A 14092-nucleotide genomic window follows, 5' to 3' on the forward strand; every position below is an offset into this window, starting at 1 on the left:
CATTATGTTGTGTTTTTTTTTTTCTTGTATGCATGGCCAAATGTAAGCTCCACAAAGGCAGGGACTTTGTGCTAAATAAACCTATGTTTTCATCTCCTAGAACAGTGTCTGGTAAATAGGAATCAACAAACTTTTATTGAATGAATGGATAAATGGTGGTTTGCTTTTGCTCTCACTTGCTGTATGATCTTAGACAAGTCACATCACCTCGACAGGCTTCAGTCTTTCCAGTGGGGTGGGGGTGGGCATGGCAGGGTTTAGACTAGAGGATGTATATGGTTCTTTCTGGTTCTAACATATAATTCTACATGCTCTCTTCTTACAGTGCTTTGGTCTCTTTTGAAAAGTAATATCCTGATTACGCGGGGCGCCTGGGTGGCTCACTGGGTTAAAGCCTCTGCCTTCGGCTCAGGTCATGATCTCAGGGTCCTGGGATTGAGCCCCACATCGGGATCTCTGCTCAGTGGGGAGCCTGCTTCCTTCTCTCTCTCTCTGCCTGCCTCTCTGACTGCTTGTAATCTCTAACAAATAAATAAATAAAATCTTTTAAAAAAAAAAAAAGTAATATCCTGATTACGAATCCTCTGAGTGGGAAAGGACAAAGAAACGTGTGCGCGCGCGCGCATGCGCGCGTGTGTGTGTGTGTGTGTGTGTGTAAGTAAATGAAGCTGAAAGAGAACCCAGGGCCCTGAAGCCCTGGTGTCAGGCTACCCTGACTATCAGGTGTCCACTCAATGTAGCCACGTGATCTGTCAGCCTCTGAAGTTAGCCACAGAGAGCAGAACTATGTCCCCCTTCAGCTGGGGGTATGACTAGGGTGCACTTGACCATGACAGAGTGCTGAGGAGACTCTCGTATCTAACAACCAAAACACCTTGGCTGGGATTGGGTGGGTGAATGGAAACCTAAGGCACCAATGGGGCAGGAGTGGGGAGTGGGGAGCAGTGGCGCATGGTTTCCAGTGTTCTCAGAAGTGTGGATGGACGCAGTCTGGCGAAAACCCCTGAGGACCCTAGAGGCCACCAGCCATGGACCTTATAAACAGAGACCCTAATGGCCACACGAAGTAGAGGGGCGGACGTTGAGAAACGCTGAGTACGCTTAACCAGAGATGAATCCAAAACAGCTTCAGAAAGAAGGGGGCTGTGCAGCAGCTCAGAGAGGAGAACACAGATCAGATGTCTCCTGTGTGTGTAAATCTTTCTCTCTCATACCTCGTATCATACACCAACGGCCATGCCGGCAGTTAATTCTTCCTCACCGAGAGATGAAAAGCTTGAGGTCCGGAGATAGAGAATGACTTCCTGAAAGTCAGACTCCAAGACTTCTGACTTCTAATCCAGTTTCTTCCCAGTATACCACAGCCATAGTGTGTGCATAACGTTACTCGGGATTCTGGAGAGTGTGGCAGAGGGTTCTGGAATGGTTGGATTAAACGAGACGTAGGGGTCAACGTCAGGCCGCTCCAAGATGGGCCACTTTGCATACTGATTATTTTAAATAAAACTTAATTTAAGAGACAGTCTAAGCAGGAAGGACTCTCAGACCCTCCTCTGTCCTCCTGAAAACAAGAAAGAAATCTCGCACATGAAAGTCCCCTCCCTGTACCAGGAGGTAAAGAGACATCCTTATCACCAGAGATAGGAAATTTAGAACCAGGAAAGTTGTATAAACAACTCTTGTTACTTACTAATTTACTACCCCAGTCCAAACTGTTTAGAATTTGGTACTAATTTAGGCTCTGAAAGTTAAGTTTCCTTTGTTCTGTCAATTCTTTTTCTTTTTAAGAATTTTTATTTATTTATTTGACACAGCAAGAGAGGGAACCCAAGCAGGGGCAGTGGGAGAGGGAGAAGCAGGCTCCCTGTCGAGCAGGGAGCACGATTCTGGGATCGATCCTAGGGTCGTGGAATCATGACCTCAGCTCAAGGCAGCCGCTTAACGACTAAGCCACCCAGACGCCCCTGTTCTGTCCATTCTTCACAGACTTATAATCTCTTTGTCTGAAAAGCACAAAAATTACCTGCCGTCATCATTTCTTTAGGTCTCGATTTCATTTGGGGGCCTCTGTGTGCATGCAATAAAGCTTTTTCTTTTCTCTTGCCAATCTATCTTAGGTAAAATTTAATTCTTTGTCCAGCTGTAAAACCTTAAACGGTAGAGGAAGAGTTTTTCCTTCAACATCTTCAATTCTGTCTGTCCACCCCCATTTCTAAGGACGGCTCCTTACCCTATCCCAACCATGAGGTCCCAGACGGGCTGCTGTGTTCTTGCCTGACTCCACCCCCTGCCTGGAGACTGGGTCTAGAGCAGGTACCTGAACATGAGGGGAGTCCTTTCAGTTCCTCCCATCTGGGCCATAATCAGCTGGTCCATTTCAGTAGAATGACTTCATTATTATAACTTCAAGTCCGACAGATCCATATGAAATGTTCAAATTAAAAAGTAGGCTATCCTTTGTAATATTTCCTAAAAACATGTTTGACCAAATTCAGCATCTCTTTCTCTAAGTGAAAAAAGCCAGTCGCAAGAAATCACATGTCATATGACTCTATTTATACAAAATGTCCATAAAAGGCAAATTGATAGAGGCGGAAAGTTGACTACTGATCGCTTAGGGCTGAGGGGAATGGAAGGATAGCTAAAGCATATGAGGTTTCTTTTCGAGGTGATGAAAATGTTCTAAAATTGACTGTGGTGATGATTGCACATATCTGAATATACTAAAAACTAGGGAATGATACACTTTTATTAAATGGATAAATTAGGGGTGCCTGGGTGGCTCAGTTGGTTAAGCATCAACCTTTGGCTCAGGTCATGATCCCAGGTCCTGGGATCGAGCCCCGAATTGGGCTCCCTGCTCAGTGGGGAGTCTGCTTCTCCCTCCACCTTTCTCTCTCTCTCTCTCTCATGAATAAATAAATAAATAAAACCTTTAAAAAATAATAAGAAGAAGAAATGGAAAAATTATATAGTATATAAACTACATCTCATTAAAACTTTTAAAAAATCCACTCTTATCTTTTAAACTCTCTTAACAAAATAAACGGCAGGGGCGCCTGGGTGGCTCAGTCAGTTGAGCATCCAACTCTTGATTTCAGTTCAGGTCATGATATCAGAGACCTGGGATTGAGCCCTGCATTGGGCTCTGCACTCAGCATGGAGTCTGCTTGAGATTCTTTCCCTCTCCCTCTGCCCCTTCCCCCACTCTCACTTGCTCTCTCTCAAAATAAATAAATAAAACCTTTTTAAGAATAAAATAAAATAAATGGCATAATTTCTTAACATTATATCTATCCCAATTTCTTAACATTATATCTATCCCAAGTCATCACCAAAAACGTACAAAGCAGTATGTTTTAGGAATAACTTAAGAGTGTGTATGTTCTCCACCTGAAATGTTCTAGGCTTTCTAGCTAAGTAATGACATATGTTTGAAAGGATAATTATAATTTCAAATATATGACTTGTACCTGAAAAAAGTATGATAACCCTATATATCTGGAACATAAAAGAATAAATAATACATCAAAGTCAAATATCTTTCAAGTTCAATTAAAAAATGCTTAAATAGCAAAGGCTACCATCAGTTTCAAAGTTGGATGGAAAAAAGTCATTCTGTAGAGTAAAATCAGACAAATGCAAATCCAATCAAGTGACCAAGTGGGGTCCTTGCAGATTTTGTGAACAGGTACAGACTTGAGTGTTTAGATAAGATAAATCTAGCTAGTGGTCTACACAAGTCACACTTCGTTTTTAAGTTTGGAAGTCATGTCACAGGCAACATCTACATGGCAGTGGGTCAGCGACAAGAAAGACAATGGGTGTCTGCAGTTGCAGGGGGATGGGGTAACTGGGTGACGGGCATTAAGGAAGGCACGTGATATAATGAGCATTGGGTGTTATATAAGACTGATGAATCACTGAACTCTCCCTCTGAAACCAATACTAAATTATATGATAATTAATTGAGTTTAAATTTTAAAAATAAGTAAAAAATAATCACAATAATCCCAGTTAACTGAGATGGTATCATCTCTCACCTGACTTAAGATATCATCATTTTACATATCACTAAGAAAGGCTAAATGTTGCTAATTAAGGTGCCACTGATTATAAGACCAAATTTCAGAAATGTTAAAAATATGAAGGAAAAAAAAAGTGCATCTTAAAATAGAAGAAATTTTTTTAGTGCATGAAAATTTTCACCGGAAAATTTAGAGTTAAACATTCAGAGCTTTAGGGGTACATGGGTGGCTCAGTCAGTTGAGCATATGATTCTTGGTTTTGGCCAGGTCATGTTCTCATGGATCATGGGATGGAGCCCCACATTGGGATCCCTACTTAGCAGGGAGTCTCCTTCTCTCCCTCTCCCTCCGCCCCTCCTCCCACTTGTGCTCACTCTCAAATCAATAAACACACCTTTTTAAAACATATTCAGAGCTTTCTGGAATTCTACTAGTCTTCCTTAGTCAGCACCAGTTTTTAATTATGGGAAGGTTTAAAGTTTAAGTGTTAAAAATGTTGAAATCAGAACCATGGTGTTAATACTTTGGTGTTTAGAAAGACTATAAGTATTTGATGTCCTCTACATTTGTAATATTGAAGAGAATTTGGTCTCTAAGGTGACAGCTTCATAACTCTAGTTTAAAATATACAATTGAGGGGTGCCTGGGTGGCTCAATCGGTTAAGCAACTGACTTTCAGCTCAGGTCATAATCTCAGGGTCATAAGATCAATCCTAGTATTGGGCTCCCCACTCAGTGGGGAGACTGCTTGGGATTCTCTCTCCCTCTGTTTCTGCCATTCTCCACTGCCATCCCTACTCCCCTCCACAAGCTTGTTCTCTCTCAAATAATAAATAAATAAATCTTTTAAAATAATATAAAAAATAAAGTAAAATATACAATTGAGTAATTTAGACTTAAGATGTTCTATTGAAATCCTACCAAGTTCTTGCACAGTATTTGGACACCTAAGAGAAATATAGGTCTCCTTTATTTATAAGATCAATGTATTGCATTTATAGGAGTTTCAGTCTTCAGGAAGATTTATTTGCTGGGCTAAGCAATTAAAATACTTAAGAAAAAAATTAAGTGTATTAAATTGATAAACGATGTTTGAAATATTGAAGCAGTTTAATTAACGGAGTTTTTAAACAGATCAAATAATATTTAAATAACCCTTAAGAAGTGCTTGTTAACAGCTAGATTTATGAATAGAATTAAAAGTTTTATGAAAACTAGAGCCATAATAAATTGAAAGCTACTTGTTTCAACCAAAAGTAAACTTTCAAGGACTCTTTTCTCCAAGTAAAACCCACTTTCAATGTAACCAAAATCTTCATTAATATTCCAGAGGGGCACGTGATTCCAGTTGGCCAATCAGAAATCTTGCCTAGAATTGTTCCACCGAGCTGGAAATAAGAGTCTTTCTGGTGGTGAGAGCCTGGAGTCTAGGGTCTTTCGAGCAGCCTGTAGTCTTGTCTAGGACTACATGGAGGAGTCCAGCCTCATTGGAGAGTGAACTTAATGGGCAGAGAGATAAAAAAGTAAGACCCAGAGAGAGCGAAGATGTCCTTGTGGCATCCAAGTCCCAGTTCTAGCGATTCCTCAGGCCCACCTGCTCTTCCCACTTTGTGCTGTCAGACAATTTGATTCTTTCTTCAATTTCATGAGATACCTCAATATCTTTACAACAAAGATCTCCTTTTCTGACCACTCTGATTTGGATTTCTGCCTCTGGCAACACAAACCTTTCCATATTGCCACTCTACTTTGATAAATTCAGGTAAAAGCTTTCTATTTGGAACACCCCAGCTTGCAGATGAAGACTTGTGTCATAGTTAATGTCACCATTATTCATTATTAACAACTTGGAAAATTCCGCAATAAAACTTGTATTTGAGTTGTTTGTCATTTATGGAATAGTAAGCCTAGAACACACAAAAATTAGCTCATAAACATAAATGTAAGAGCAAAGACTATAAAATCTCTAGAAGAAAAGACGCGAGTAAATCTTTGTGACATTGGGTTAGGCGATGGTTTTTTAGCTGTGAATTGAAAAGCAAAAACAATGAAAGAAAAAATAGATGAATTGGACTTAACGAAAATCTGAAACTCTTGTGCTTCAAAGGATACCATGAGGAAAATGAAAAGACAATCCATAGAATGAGAGAAAAATTTTGCTAATAATATGTCTGATAAAGGATTTGTATGCTAAAGAACCCTTACAGCTCAATAATAAAAAAAAAGACAACTAATCCAACTTAAAAATGGGCAAAGAATCAGAATAGACATTTCCTGAAGAGGATATATTTTAAATGGCTGAAAAAATGCTCAACCTCATTAGTCATTAGGGGAAAAAAAATAATGAGATACCACTTCACACCCACTTTACACCCATCAGGATGACCAAAATAAAAAAGACAATACAAGTGATGGAGAGAATGTGGAAAAATTAGAACCCTTGCTCATGGCTGGTGGGAGTATAAAATGGTGCAGCCCATGGAACATTCTCCAAGATGAACCATTTGTTGAAGGATAAAACAAATCTTAACAAAATTTAAAAGCCTGAAATCATATCAAATATCTTTTCTAACCACAACTATGTGAAACTGGAAATCAAAAACAGCAGGAATATTCACAAATATGTAGAAATTATATAACACAATCCTGAACAACTAATTGATGAAAGAATAAATCAAAAGGGAGGTCAAAAAGCATGTTGAGACAAATAGAAAAATGGGAAAACTGGATATCCATGTGCAAAAAATAGAAATTGGACACTTATTTTATACCATAACCAAAAATTAACTCAAAATGGATGAAAGACTTGCATAGAAAACCTGAAGCCATAAAACTACTAAGGGAAAATCTCCTTGATATTGTTCTGGACAATGACTTTTTGGGCTATGACACCAAAAGCACATGCAACAAAAGCAAAGCTAGACAAGTGGGATTACATCAAATTAAAAAGTTCTGCACAGCAAGGAAAACAACAGAGTAAAGGGAACCAACCACATGCGAGCAAATATTGGCAAACCAAATATCTGATAAAGAGTTAATATCCAAAACACATAAGAAACCCATACAACTCAATAGCAAATAAATTGCCTGATTTTTTTTTTCCCTGACTCCCAAATTGCCTGATTATAAAATAGGCAAAGGAGTTGAGTATTTTTCAGAAGAAGATATGCAAATGGCCAAAATGTGCTTGTCATCACTTATCATCCGAGAAATGCAAATCAAAGCCATAAGAGATATGACCTCACACCTAATAGGATGGCTGTTATCAAAAATACAAAAGATAAGTGTTGTCGAAAGTATGGAGAAAAGGGACTCCTTGAACATGTTGGTGGGAATATAAATTGGTATTATGAGAAACATTATGGAGGTTCCTCAAAAAACAGAAACTAGAACTACCTTATGGTCAAGCAGTCCCACTTCCAAATGTGTATCCAAAGGATTCTCTCTCCCTCTCCTGCTGCCCCCTCCTACCCTCTCCCCTTCTCTTAAAAAAAAGAAAAGAAAAGAAAAAAAAGGAAATCCTTCCATTTGCAACAACATGGTTGAATATGGAGGACATTATGCCAACTGGAATTAGCTCGATACAGGAAGACAAATACTGCATGATCTCACTTATATGAAGAATCTAAAAATGTCAAATTCATAGAATCAGACAGTAGAAGTTGGTTGTCAAGAGGTGGGGGTGGGGGAAATGGGGAAAATATTGATCACAGTATACAAATTTTCTGTTATAAAAGAAATAATTCTGGAGATCCAACATACAGCATGGTGACTATAATCAATAATCACATATTGTATACTTGAAATTGGCTACGAGAGTAGATCTTAAGTATCCTCATCACACACAGACACACACAAATGGTAACTACGTGACGTGATGGTTCTGTGAATTAACGTGATTGTGGTAATCATTTCAGAATGAATGCACACATTAAAAATCATCAGGTTTTACACCTTTAAAAAAACATATGGTACAATGTAAATATAGACAATCTTTATTTGCCAATCATACCTCAATAATGTGAAGAAAAAAGCAATTACAAATAAAGTAAAATGAAATGAAATAAAGTGATATAGCCACATTTAGTCTGAATGTTCCTCAAAATGTTAAACATATGATTTAGCATATTTCAATCCTAATTGTATATACAAGAAATAAAAACCCATGTACACACAAAAACTTGTATGCTAAGACTCATAAACACATTATTCATAAAATCCTAAAGAGAGAATCAACCCAAATGTCCATTAGCGGATGAATAGCTAAACAAAAATGTGTTCCATCCATACAATGGAATACTATTCAGTCATAAAAAGGAGAGATGTAATATTACATGTTATAACGTGGATGCACCTTGAAAATACACTAGTTAAAAGAAGCCAGGATGTTGTTATATGATTCCATTCACACAAAATTTCCAGAATAAGAAAATCTATAGAGACAGAAAGTAGATTAATAGTTGTCTCGCCCTGGAGGAGTGCAGATGTAGCGAGGGGCTAGAAAAGGGTAGGGTAGATAATGGGTATGAAATTTCTCTTTGGAATACTGAGAATGTTGTGAAATTACGTTTTGGTCATGGTAGCACAACTCTGAATATACTAAAACCACTGAACTCTATACTTTAAATGGGTAAACTATATGGAATGTAAATTATATCCCAATAAAGATGCTCTAAAAGATTCTCCTTAGAGTTTATGTTTAACACCCACAGGAATTGCAGGTTCTAAATTAAATCTTTTCCAACACCAGGATCTTAAGATTTCAGGAAAACAAGTACTGTTCTTTCCTCTAAAAGGCAGAAGGTAAGTAGAACGAGTAAATGCATAAGAGGGGTACCTGGGTGGCTCAGTTGGTAGCACCAGCCTTCATCTTGGGTCATGATCTCAGGGTCCTGGGATCAAGTCCCACATTAGGCTCTCTGCTCAGTGGGAGTCTGCTTCTCCCCTTCATTTTCTCTCTGTGTGTTTTCTCTCTCTCTCTCTCTCTCCCTCTCTGAAATAAACAAATAAAATCTTTTTTTAAAACCGCATGAGAAATAGCTTAAGAAACGTTTTAAGAAAAACAATCTCCCAAGTGCCATATTGGAGTGCCCTCCTTAGCAACAGACTTTCCTCCTCAGTACAAAAATAAAGTCTAGACTTGCATTCATTACTGACATCTTAGAGGTGTTGGTGAGCTGTTGGTAGAGACCTGGAAGCTTCTTGCAGGTTCTGGTGGCTCCAGGTGCTCCTTAGCCGTGGCTGCATCCTTCCAGCCTCAACGTTCATCTTTATGTGACCTTTTCCGGGTGTTTCTCTTCTCTTACAAGGATACCTGTCACTGGATTTATGGTCCACCCGGAAAATCCAAGATGCTCTCATCTCAGCGTCCTTAACCTAATTACATCTGCAAATACCCTTTCCAAATAAGGTCACACCCACACGTTCTGGGGGTTATGAAATGAACCTGTACTGGGGGGAGGGGTTGCACCATTCAACCCAGTACAGTATAGGTGAGGGTCACTAAGAAAAGCTGTGAAAGAAGCACATGGATTGAATGTATGTTACAGGAGCCAGCCGATATGGCATTTAAAGAAGACAGAAAATAAGTCATCACCATCCAGATCGTCCTGTCCTCCTCTCTTTTATGTTAATCGCTTGCCCTGGAACAATCCCAGACCTAATCAGTTAGGCAGGAGGTGCTTCCTTTTCTTTTTTAAAACAAAAAAACTCCAAGGTGTATTATATCACCCATCCTATTGTTTGCTCTTTCCCTATAAATGCTAAAACTTTTGATTCTATTCTGCTCTAGACCCCACTACAACCACTAATGAAGAGCAGACGCAGAATTAACTGTGTCAGAATAGTTCTTCCCCTCCAGCCTCATCCTTGTTGAATTCTAAAACTCCTGTTGAAGAGAATCAGCCAGTGTCTATTTTCTGAAAACGAGCTGAAGAGCGATCACCTTGCTTCTCCAAAGAAGCCGTACCAAGTTTGGTTTCTCCACTCCAAAAATAACAGAAACTTTTGGCAGACAGTCACATGGCTGAGAACGAAGGAGAGTTGGAATGCAAAGCCTTCCCGTCTTTGGTGGGAGGCTCTTGAGTCGTTAAGTAGTTACATTCCAACATCACAAGGGGGCCTAAGGGGGCAGCCGCAGCAAGAAGTGTGTTAGAGGCAGCCCTGGCTCTCCTCTCCTGGGAGATAACCAAGTTTGGTCATGGCCTGTAGAGGTTAGGGCACCCGGCAAGAGGTGCTGTCATCACCGTCATCCGAGAGGCTACCTGGAAGGAAATGCTGTCTTCCCTGAGTTCTGATCCGCTGCAGACGACCCTCGCAGACACCCACCTGGATGCCACCTGTGTTATCCCTCACCCTCCTCCTCACTCCAGACAAGTACACAACAGCTGGGCGTTGCTGCTTTACCTAGCAGCAAAGATGAGGGTCCATTTCTTCCCCCGTCCTTCCCACGGTAGTCTTTCTCCCCACTGTATCCACAGAATGACCCCTATTTTCCTTACTTTCTAATAGCACGTGACTGAGTTAATTCCTCCTTGAGCAATCCTTCCCTCTTACCCAACATCCTGTTGCCCCCAGTATTCCTGCACCTGCCACAGCTCAGGCCCAATTATGTCGATAAAATCTGTCTGTCTGCCTCGGTCCCATCTGCAAATGAAAAGTAAATAAAAGGAAGGATTTCTTTCAACAAATAGTGCTAGAGCAACTGGATACCCACGGGCCAAAAATAAATAAATAAATAAAAATATAAAAAATAAGCCTTGACCTAAACATCCCACCTTACACAGAAATTAATTCAAAACACAGAGGTAAATGTAATGTTAAAATTATAAATCTTTTTGAAAAAATAGAAAATCTTAAGGATCTAGGATTAGGCAAAGAATTATTAGGTTTGACACCAATCACACAATCTATAAAAGAAACATTTGAAAGTTGCACCTCATCAAAATTAAAAACCTTTTGCTCTGCAAAAGGTCAGTTAAGAGGATAAGAAGACAAGCTGCAGACAGAAAAAAAAGAATTGCAAACCATTTACCTGACAGGGGATAGAATATAGAATATACGAGGAACTCAGCAATGAAAAGACAAACAATCCATTCAGAGAATGAGCAAAAGACACAAAGTGCCATTCCATTGAAGAAGATCTATACACGACCAACACACACCTAAGAAGCTCAGCGTCGTTAGCCGTCAGCGAGATGACAATTAAAGCCATGACCCAACTGTCAGAATGACTAAGAAAAGCGACAACAACAACTTGCTAGCAAGGATGTAGTTAACCGGGTCAGTCATACATGACTGGTGGAAATATAAAATGGCACAGCCGCTCTGGAAAAGAGTTTGGTAATTGGTGGAAAAACTAAACACGGAACTACCAGGCAACCTGGCAACTGTACTCGGAGGCACGTCTCCCACAGAAATGAACAGAATGAGATATTGATACAGGCAACCACTTGGACGACTCTCCAGGCAATTATCCTGGGAGAAACAAGCCAATTTCAAAATGATAGACTGGAAGACTATATATGTAGTGTTCATTTCAAGATCATTGTAATAATACAAGTGGAGGGGAGGTTAACAGTTGCCAGGGTGTAGGGCTATGGTTACGGAAGGGCAACAAGAGATCCTTGTAGAAGTGGAACAGTGGTGGTGATCCCCAGAATCTACACATGTGATAAGACTACATAGAATAAAACACATAAACACACACACCCACAAGTTCCTGTAAAACTGGTAAAATCTCAATAAGGGGATCAATTGTATCAATTCAATTTCCTGGTTGTGATACTGGATTCTAGTTATGCAAGATGTCGCCATTGGGAGAACCTGAGTGAAGGGAGTATGGGATCTCGGTATTATTTCTTATAATGGCATATGAACTCAATTATCTCAAAACACAAAGTTTTGGCAAACCTAACGATGGCTGATATGCATAAGATTAGAGTTAAGGAAACACCTGGATTAATGAAAACACAAAGTATGAATCTGTGAGGTAGAAAAAAACTGATCTCACTGAATGGAAATAGCATGGAAAGAAATGTCTGGAATAATCTTTGCATCATGAAACAGAGCAGGCAATTACCTTGTCTGGATGTCCCTAGATTTCATTTATAGATTATTTGCCTGAGACCAGGCCTAACAGTGGGTAGCTTTTTTCCTACCCTTAGGAAAAGGAAATGGAGAAAAGTGTTCTGAAAGTATAAGCAATCACCTCACCAAAACCTCCGGGGCTGAGGCTGCCTCTCCTTCCTTAGGTGGGTGGTTCTGTTCTGACCTACCAAGATTTTTCAAGCTCCATCTCCTCATTCAGGTCCTCCAGCTTTGGGAACCTAAACAGCATCACCCTATGCTGGGAGGAGGGACAATCCACAAGCTGGACAGCTGGCCCATATAGTTCTCTGCCTCCCTCTCTTCCACCCCAGAAGAATCCAGGTTTCTACTGCTGATCTAAGAGATGAAAAGTGGCCCATCACTCAGCCAGGCAAGAGCATGTGCATACAACCTCAGAGAATGTTCTATCTGTTCTTTAATTCTGGTTCAGGCAATGTAATCCAATGCATATGGGTTCCAAGTTAAGGAAGCTCCTTTCTATTTTTCAACCTTAAGGAGTGCCAGACTCAAGGAATGGAATAGAAAGCAGTGGGAAGAGGACCAGATAAAATGGCCACAGAATAAATTACCAGGATATGTTTCTCAACAGGGGAATAGATGGGTTGGAAAGAAAGTATTAAGACATCATGGAAAATAAAAGTCATATATCAGAAAGGTGACATTAGCAAGATGACAGACCAGGAGGTCCAAGCCCTCATCCCCCAGAAAAACAAAAATTTAATGGTGTTTTTTTAAGGGGTTGATGTTATTATCAAGTTTAAATAGATGCTTTTAATTACAAGATGTTTTATGCAAGCTGAAGGATAATCACAAAGAAAATCTATAACAGATACCGAGAAGAAGAAGAGTCGTCAAAGCAAATTGCTACCAAAACAAAATATCATCAAATATCAAAGGAAGACAGTAAAAAAGAAAGAGGGACAAAACAACTGTAAGCAGATAGAAAATGCCTAACAAAATGACAATAGTAAGTTCCATCTATTAATAATTACTGTAAATGTAAATGGATTACACTCCTCTATCAAAAGGCATAGAATGGATAAACAGATTTTTAAAAGATCCAGTGATATGCTATCTATAAGACACTTTAAATTTAAGGACACACCTAGGCTGAAAGTGAAGAGATGGAAAAATATATGCAAAGCAAATGGCAATCAAAAAAAAAAAAAAGCAGAGATGGCTACATTTGTGTTACACAAGATAGACTTTAAATAAAAAACAAAGAAGTTATATAATTTTAAAAGGGTCAACTCAACACAAAGATATAACAATTATAAATATACATGCATCCAACATTAGAGCACCTAAAAGTATAAAGCAAATATCAACAGATCTGAAGAGAGAATTGACAGCAGTACAAAAAGAATGTGTCAGTGAGGATGTGGAGAAAAAGGAGCCTTTCTGCCCTGCTGATGGGAATGCAAACGTGGATAACCATCCTGGAAAACAGTGTGGAGCTCCCTCAAAATTCAAACAGAATGACCTTATAATCCAGCAATCTCATTTCTGAGAATGTATCTGAAAGAAATGAAATCAGGTACCTGTATTCCCAGGTTCATTGAAACATTATTCACAATAGCGAAAATATGGACACAACCCTAAGTGTTCATTGACAGGGGAATGGACTATATATAGTGTGTGTGTGTGTATATATTATATATATTATATATAATATATATAGTGTGTGTATATATATTACATATATAGTGTGTGTGTGTGTCCACATGTATATACATTATATCGATCTATCTATACAACAAGCATGGTGATATATAATATGGGCATTATATATATTTTAAAAATGCAATATTATCCAGTCCGAAAAGAGAAGGAAATCCTCTTGTTGGCCACAACATGGTTGAACTCAGAAGACATTAACCATGAATGAATCTGGAGGCGAAGTGAAATAAACCAGATACAAAGAGACCAACACTGCATGATCTCACTTAATGTGG

The sequence above is a fragment of the Meles meles genome, chromosome 11 (genome assembly GCF_922984935.1).
Source record: "Meles meles chromosome 11, mMelMel3.1 paternal haplotype, whole genome shotgun sequence".
Taxonomy (NCBI): Eukaryota; Metazoa; Chordata; class Mammalia; order Carnivora; family Mustelidae; genus Meles; species Meles meles.